Source organism: Parasteatoda tepidariorum, chromosome 10 (assembly GCF_043381705.1).
Source record: "Parasteatoda tepidariorum isolate YZ-2023 chromosome 10, CAS_Ptep_4.0, whole genome shotgun sequence".
Classification (NCBI taxonomy): domain Eukaryota; kingdom Metazoa; phylum Arthropoda; class Arachnida; order Araneae; family Theridiidae; genus Parasteatoda; species Parasteatoda tepidariorum.
Genome location: NC_092213.1, coordinates 80,619,210 through 80,626,122, shown reverse-complemented (window position 1 = coordinate 80,626,122; position 6,913 = coordinate 80,619,210). Strand labels below are relative to the sequence as shown.

Sequence of the window (6,913 nt, the reverse complement as noted above, 5' to 3'; positions counted from 1 at the left end):
GTTCAACTCCGTAGCCTTGTAATTTTGAACCAATCCAGAAGACAAGGAAACTCCTGGATCAGTACCCCCAGAGGTATTGATTTGTTGTGGGAACATGGAGGACTTTGAGACTCGACAGATTTAACGTGCATCAGTCACCGTGTAATAACCCATTTGCAAAATGTGTCTTGGTTTGGATTTGATGGCGTCCACACACTTTTCAACTGCGTAATAGTAAACAGTGCGCATGCGTTGTCATTGCACGCGTTGCTATGGCGACAGCTGCTGTTTTTCTTTTCACTAGCAGGCATTCTTAATGTATTTACTTAATGATAATTTAAAGTATATTTATATTCTTTTTATGATTAACTTATAATGACTGTCTTGACGGTGATTTCAATATAAATATGAATACTGAGGAAGGAAAAGTATTTTGTGACGTCTTGAAACACGTATGTACACAGAATTTGAAAACCAATCTGACGACCGACAAACATCAATGGAGACAGTTTTTGCAACAAATGATTTGAAATGTTGTGGGCGTTTAACGGAGTCCATCCAGAAAGAAAAACCATTTGACCCAATGGGTAACCAGTGATCGAAATAAGGAGATCACAACTCTTTTTGCTGATTTTTTTAAACGTTTTCCTGGTCCATTTCAGATTTTGGCTTATCAATACATCATGCAAAGTCTTTGGCGTTTTTCTATGGTATTGTGAATTGTTGCAGCTTTCTAACTGAATGCCTTTCTAAGATTAATTTAACAGCCAGTGTTAGGGATTTATTCAGTCCTGGAATTGACTTATAACAAGTATCAAACGGAGAAGGGAGGGGGGAGAATATTCAGCAGCCAATAGGCAGTGGCTAAATGGGGCGTCTTTACAGGGCGGCAATTGTGTCGGGGCGCTGTATTTGACTTCGACAACCAGTCTGGAAGCTAATTCCAGTCTTTGGGAGAGAGAGAGAGACATATACAGCCCGTGAAGGGATAGCCAGAGGAAAGCAGAAGGGGAGGGAGGTTAATTACAATACGTCCCCTTCTCGTCCTTTCCAGAGTCAAGTGTTCGAAATTCTCAGCTTTGCAATTCAAAGCTACTCCATCCATGAATTCGAAATGGGAATAATGGAAGCGGCGTGTCAGCTTTTAGGGACATCTTCATCCTTTACAGAGGAAAATCCCCCGAAATGCTCCAGCTGGTTCGAATTCAAAGGAGTTTAAAACTGCTTTTTAGAATCCTTTGCAAACAAATGACTAAAAATAATGCTACTGTAAATGGGCCGCCAAAACGTTAAAATACCGAAATTTCGAAAACGTAGCGAGTGATTATCGAATAAAACCTATCCAGATTAATTTAAATTTGCTTATACAGTCCTTGGAAAAATTATTGGAATCACTATAAGAATCTATGTAAAATCTTGATTATTAGGTGATACTTACACAGCTTTAGTGCTTTGACGCGACTGAAACTGATTTGCACTTGTTTACGTTCGCGTATTAATGGGTTAAATTAGGTGATATATAATATACGCCCCCTGACCGCTAACGGTCGCCAACCCCCGAAAATTGCTACGCAATCTTATATGGTTTGCTTCGCAAACCAAGTTCGCTTCGATCGCTACTAACTTAGAATTTCGTGCAATTGCAATGTACCTAAGAATTCAAAAAAATAATTCAAATCTATATAAATACTTTTTCAACAAAAAAAAATTACATCTTTTTAGTAAATACTAAGTCATTAAAAAAATTTAATTCAAATAAATGACATGTAATTCGTTAAACCTATTAGAAATGTGCTATAGATTCGTGATATAAATCAAAAATCGTCAAATAAATTCGTAATATATAAATTCGTGAAAAACAGCGCTTTCGACAAAATACTAAGATAGAGATCTATCGACAAAGACTACTCACTTCTGCCTAGCTTAATATTATGAGATTGCCGCAGCTGATGCTCTCTGGTTATTTCAGTTTCCGTTTCTGAAAGCGCTATACGTTGAGCCACCTCAGCTAGATTTGGCATGTGACATTTTTAGCAGCAATCATTGGTCGTTTCGCCGTGTAAGAGAAATAGTAACGTAAACAAAACAAAGCAAACGTTGCCACCGGCGGAAAAGAAATACAGCCAAAATTTGGGAGCTACGTAAGAGAATTATATACATTAGATATTCGACGATTGGATAAATTACACGATATTTTGCATAAATATAGAATATTTATAATATCAGGTATTATATTCGTATAGTATAATAATTAGACCAAATTATGAGACACCCTGTAGTGTTTTAATAATGGCATGTTTTGCACGAGTTTGTATGTATTACTTTTATATTTAAGCAAATATGTAATGAGTCTTTATTTTGGAGATTTTTTATATACTTCCTATTTGTATTTATTTTTAAACGTATTGCCTTACAATGTTAATCAATTGATACACGTAACGTAAACAAGTGCAACGCATTATGCGTTATGCGATAAGATTTTACATAGAATCTTATAGTGCATCTAAAAATTAGGCCAAAGACTGTAAATGTCTCTACACAATTTTGATTCCCTACATGCGTTGTAATTAAAATGCAGAGCAAACAGATAGTAATTTTTTGATCTAACAAACGGTTATTGATTTCACGAACTGCTTTGCAGATTTGATTTCACCATTGCTTTGAGGATATTAATTAATTAGTGCAGACTATATTTTAGGTATACTATATTTAGTTCTGACTATATTTAGCAGAAATATTTCAAGTTATGAAACCAGACTAAAAAAAAGTGCCTTCTAAAAAAAATTTTTTTTTTGTTTAATTAGATTTTCGACGGGAACTGAATTTTTTTTTATATATCCTATATATTTCATATATTTATTTTTTTTATAACCATCGTTGAAAAGCCGACCCAATTTTGGGTTTACGACTACTGATGTTGAACTACGCAGCCATGTAATTTCGAGCCCAATCCAGAAGACAAGGGAACTCCTGGATCAAGCATTGGGAGACATTTTGCCTTCGTGGAGAACTTTTCGATGGAACTAACCCGCATTTGCGTTACAATGAGTGGAAGACCACGAGAATCTCTCACGGTTAGCCTGACGGCAAAGGGACTCTAACCCATGATTCGTCTACCGCTGATGATATTTTACGTCGGGACTGTGGTCGGTGCGAGCCGGGTGACGAATCTGAACCGACCAGCTATCGCTGGGATCGAACCCGGGTCACCTCATGGGGAGGCGAGCGCTCTATCTGAGCGATCAAGGGTCTGGGAACCGCAAATTGGAAAATACAGCCATAATTGTATTAATCAGGACTGGTTTTAGGAGGTTTTGAACCATGCTCACTTCGCTCACCGAGCCCCATGGTTGCATTACATTCAGCCTTTTTTTCTTCTTCTTAAGATTCGATGAAATTGTACCATAAATAAATAAATTTACTTTAACTAGATTTAACCAAATCTAGTCAATATAAAATTTATTTTATTATACATAAGTATTACAAATTTTATTTAAAAACATATACAAAAATTATTTTATATAGGTTTTAAACATTGAAACATTTACTTTTTGTAATTTGATTCTTAATCATAAACAAGTAACGTAGATTTTTATTGTAGAACTTTTAAGCTAAAGGCAGTTTAAATATTATTATAAATTGTTTTAAAAAATAATGCAAAACATTTAATTATGAAAACATAAACAGCTACTATTTTGTGACGAAATGGCCATACAAAAATATAGTGCTGCACATATTCAGCGTGTCCGTAACTATTTACTAAGCATATAAAGCTAACTAATTTTTTAAAATGAAAAAGTGAATTTACGTACAACCTGCATGATTCTTGTAGTAAACATTCAAGTACAACGCAAAACGTTCATATACAGTGGGCCGAAATAAAAAATGACCACACTGAATAACTTTTGATCTAATGATCTGAACGTCACGCTCTAGGACTCAATTTTAATTGTTCGAGAGGATAACCTCAAATATTCTAATTAATGAGAGCAAATTATTAGTAGTCCAAATGAATTAGTTAAAGGTCTGGACGCCTTAATGTTAATTTTATTTATTGCGTATTTTTGTTGTATCTCGAGAACTTTTTAATGAAATGGAAAACTTTTTGCACCAATTATAAAATTCGTTTACCCAAAGATGATTTCATGCAAAAAATATATCTCAGTAAATATTTTAATTTTTTTATTATTTTATTTAATATTAGTCGAAAAAATTTTGAATTTTGAAATATACAATGCCTAAAATCATTTTATAACAAGTATTTAATTTTACACATCAAAATACAAAATTTGAGCAAAATCGGTTGAATAGTTTCTGAGAAATTGAATTTCTAAAAAGCCGTATATTTAAAATTCGATTTCTCAGAAACTACTTGACCGATTTCTCTCAAGTTTTGTATTTTACCATATAAAATTAGACACTCTAAAATGATGTAAAAATAGTATACCTTTTCAGATATTATTAAATAAAATAATAAAAAATAACAAATAATTACTGAAATTAGTTTTTTGCTTAGAATTATCTTTGAGTAAAGGAATTTTATAATTGCGTGCCTAATTTGCTAAAAACGCTCTTGAGATATGGGAAAATATGCAAAAAGTAAAATTAACATTAAGGTGTCCAAACTTTGGACCGGCATAATTCTTATTGGTAGAATTATTATTACCTACATAATTCTCTAAATTCGGAGTAATTCTTTTTCCATTTCATAGGCCAGGGGTGGCCACGCGCCTTAATAGTTGAGCCATTTCTCAAAATTTGAAATTTTTCGCGAGCCGCACGTGTTTAAAAAGTAGGCAAAAAAGGTATGAAAAAAAATTTTTTTTACAGAAATTATATTTATTGAAAACATATGAATAAAAGTACAAAATATGTGTGTTGAATTTAAATTTTAAAAATTAATTACATTTATTTTACTTCTCTTGATAATTCTTAAAAATTTGGTGAATAATTGGTGACAGCACTTCTCAGTATTTCTTTAGTTCTGGTTAGTTAATCTGGTTAGATCGGTGTTTGGATTTCACGAATTTTTAAAGTGGAATAAAATTATTCACATAAGTATTCCGAATATTGAAATAATTCGACAAGCAGCCTTTTGTAATTCAGGATACTTCGATTCTGGAACAAATTTCTAAAATTCAGTAATCGACTCTGACTTATTTTTTAATTGTAGAGCTTGACCGTTTTGCATCTCTATTAATTCTAATTCTTCAGATGCTTTTTGGGATATAATTACATTGGAAATGGAAAACACTCACCTTGAATTATGTTAATTTCAAATGGATTCAGAAAAATATTAAGATATAATAGCACAAAAACGAAAAGGGAACTTGAGTACATTTATCGAGAGCCACAAATAATCCTTCAAAGAGCCACATGTGGCTCGCGAGCCGCTGGTTGGCCACCCCTGTTATAAGCAGTCAAATTTTGTGTCTTTATTCATAAACAAACCAAAACTTTTTTAATAATTTTTTAAAACTTTTTTCCTATCTTTTTTTAAATTGTTACTTTTTAAAACGTTGACATCTAAGTCAATCCAGTATTAAAATCTTCACTATTTCTCATGACGTCACGTGAAGAAGTCACGTGATCAGAAAAACCGCAGCCTTTAAGTGGAGAATCGTGGCGTGATCGAACAGAATGCAATTTATATAGTCGCCAATGACTCGGGAGAATGTCACCAGATGCTAGTCACCAAAAGTCACACTTAAAGTCAACACGAACTAGGAGACCAATTATCCTGGTCACCTAATATCACAGAAGAGAAAAACGATACCGAAACGCCGTTAAGGATGCCGGATTTTTTTTTCTTTTTTCAACTTGGCGTCTAAGTTGGCGATAGATGGGAATGATCAAAAGTTAGAAGAGACTTCTCGAATAAACTAAGTTTCAACTTTTTTTTTCTTCTTCACTTTCACGTCTCTTCCAGAGTAAATGAAATGGATGAAGTTTCTTAGATAGGGCACCAGAGCATTGTTAAGGGAGAGATAAAAAAGAAAAATACTTATGTTAGTTTGAAAAACTTCGAAGTCTCTTCGAATAAAAAGAGCTAGAAAAACTGAAAATCAAATTAAATCGCTGGCAAAAAATTATATTAATTACAGTCAAATCTCTATGCAACGAAGTCGCTAATTTCCGATAATAATCTCGTTATATGGAGACTTCGTTAAATAGAAAATCACCTTTTGAAATACTTAAAAACAAAACAGGTTTTTAAATTCATAAACACGAGATATAATTAAAATAGCTATTGATACATCTTTATCTTGCAAATTATTATCTACGATTTATTTTATAAATTTTAACCATAAAATAAATCTGCATGGAAAGCAAGAATAGAGCAAAACATTATTCAGTACATACTAAATAGAGCTAATAGAATGAAAATTAAATTAAATAGCGGGCAAGAAAATAAGTAAGACCTCTATTTAACAAAGGCGCTAAATCCCGATAGTAAATTCGTTATATGGAAATATCGTTAAATAGAAAATCACCTTTTAAAACATCACAAAACAGGTTTTAAATTCATAAACAATAAACATAGTTAAAATTGCAATTGATACTCCTTTATCTTGTAAACTAATATCTACTACAGTCAAACCCCGCTATAGTGAACCTTCAAGGGACCGAAATTTCAGTTCACTATGTCCGTAACGCAGGCAATTTAACTAATGGTTCCCAAACTCTTCCCTTTTATTACACATTATTCAAATAAATGACTGAAAAATATTATGTAGTAGCAAAAAATGTGTTATTTTTCACTACTTTTCGTCTTGCGTACAAAAAAAATTAGTAATCTTTAGCTGATGAGCAATCCTCTACATCAGTTATGGAAATACTTCCCGACTCTCAGATAATTTTTCCTGAATTTCTGTTATTCCGCTTTTTAAACCTGTCTAACCTGCCATTCGAGCACATAAAAGTAGTCTCATAA

General features: G+C 32.8%; 1 long non-coding RNA gene across 1 annotated transcript in view; it reads right to left on the bottom strand.

Annotated features, from left to right (window-relative positions):
• The window catches only part of LOC139426794 (uncharacterized), a 140,081-nt gene that overhangs the window by 40,373 nt on the left and 92,795 nt on the right, over positions 1-6,913 (bottom strand). The gene's annotated exons all lie outside the window — the stretch shown is intronic.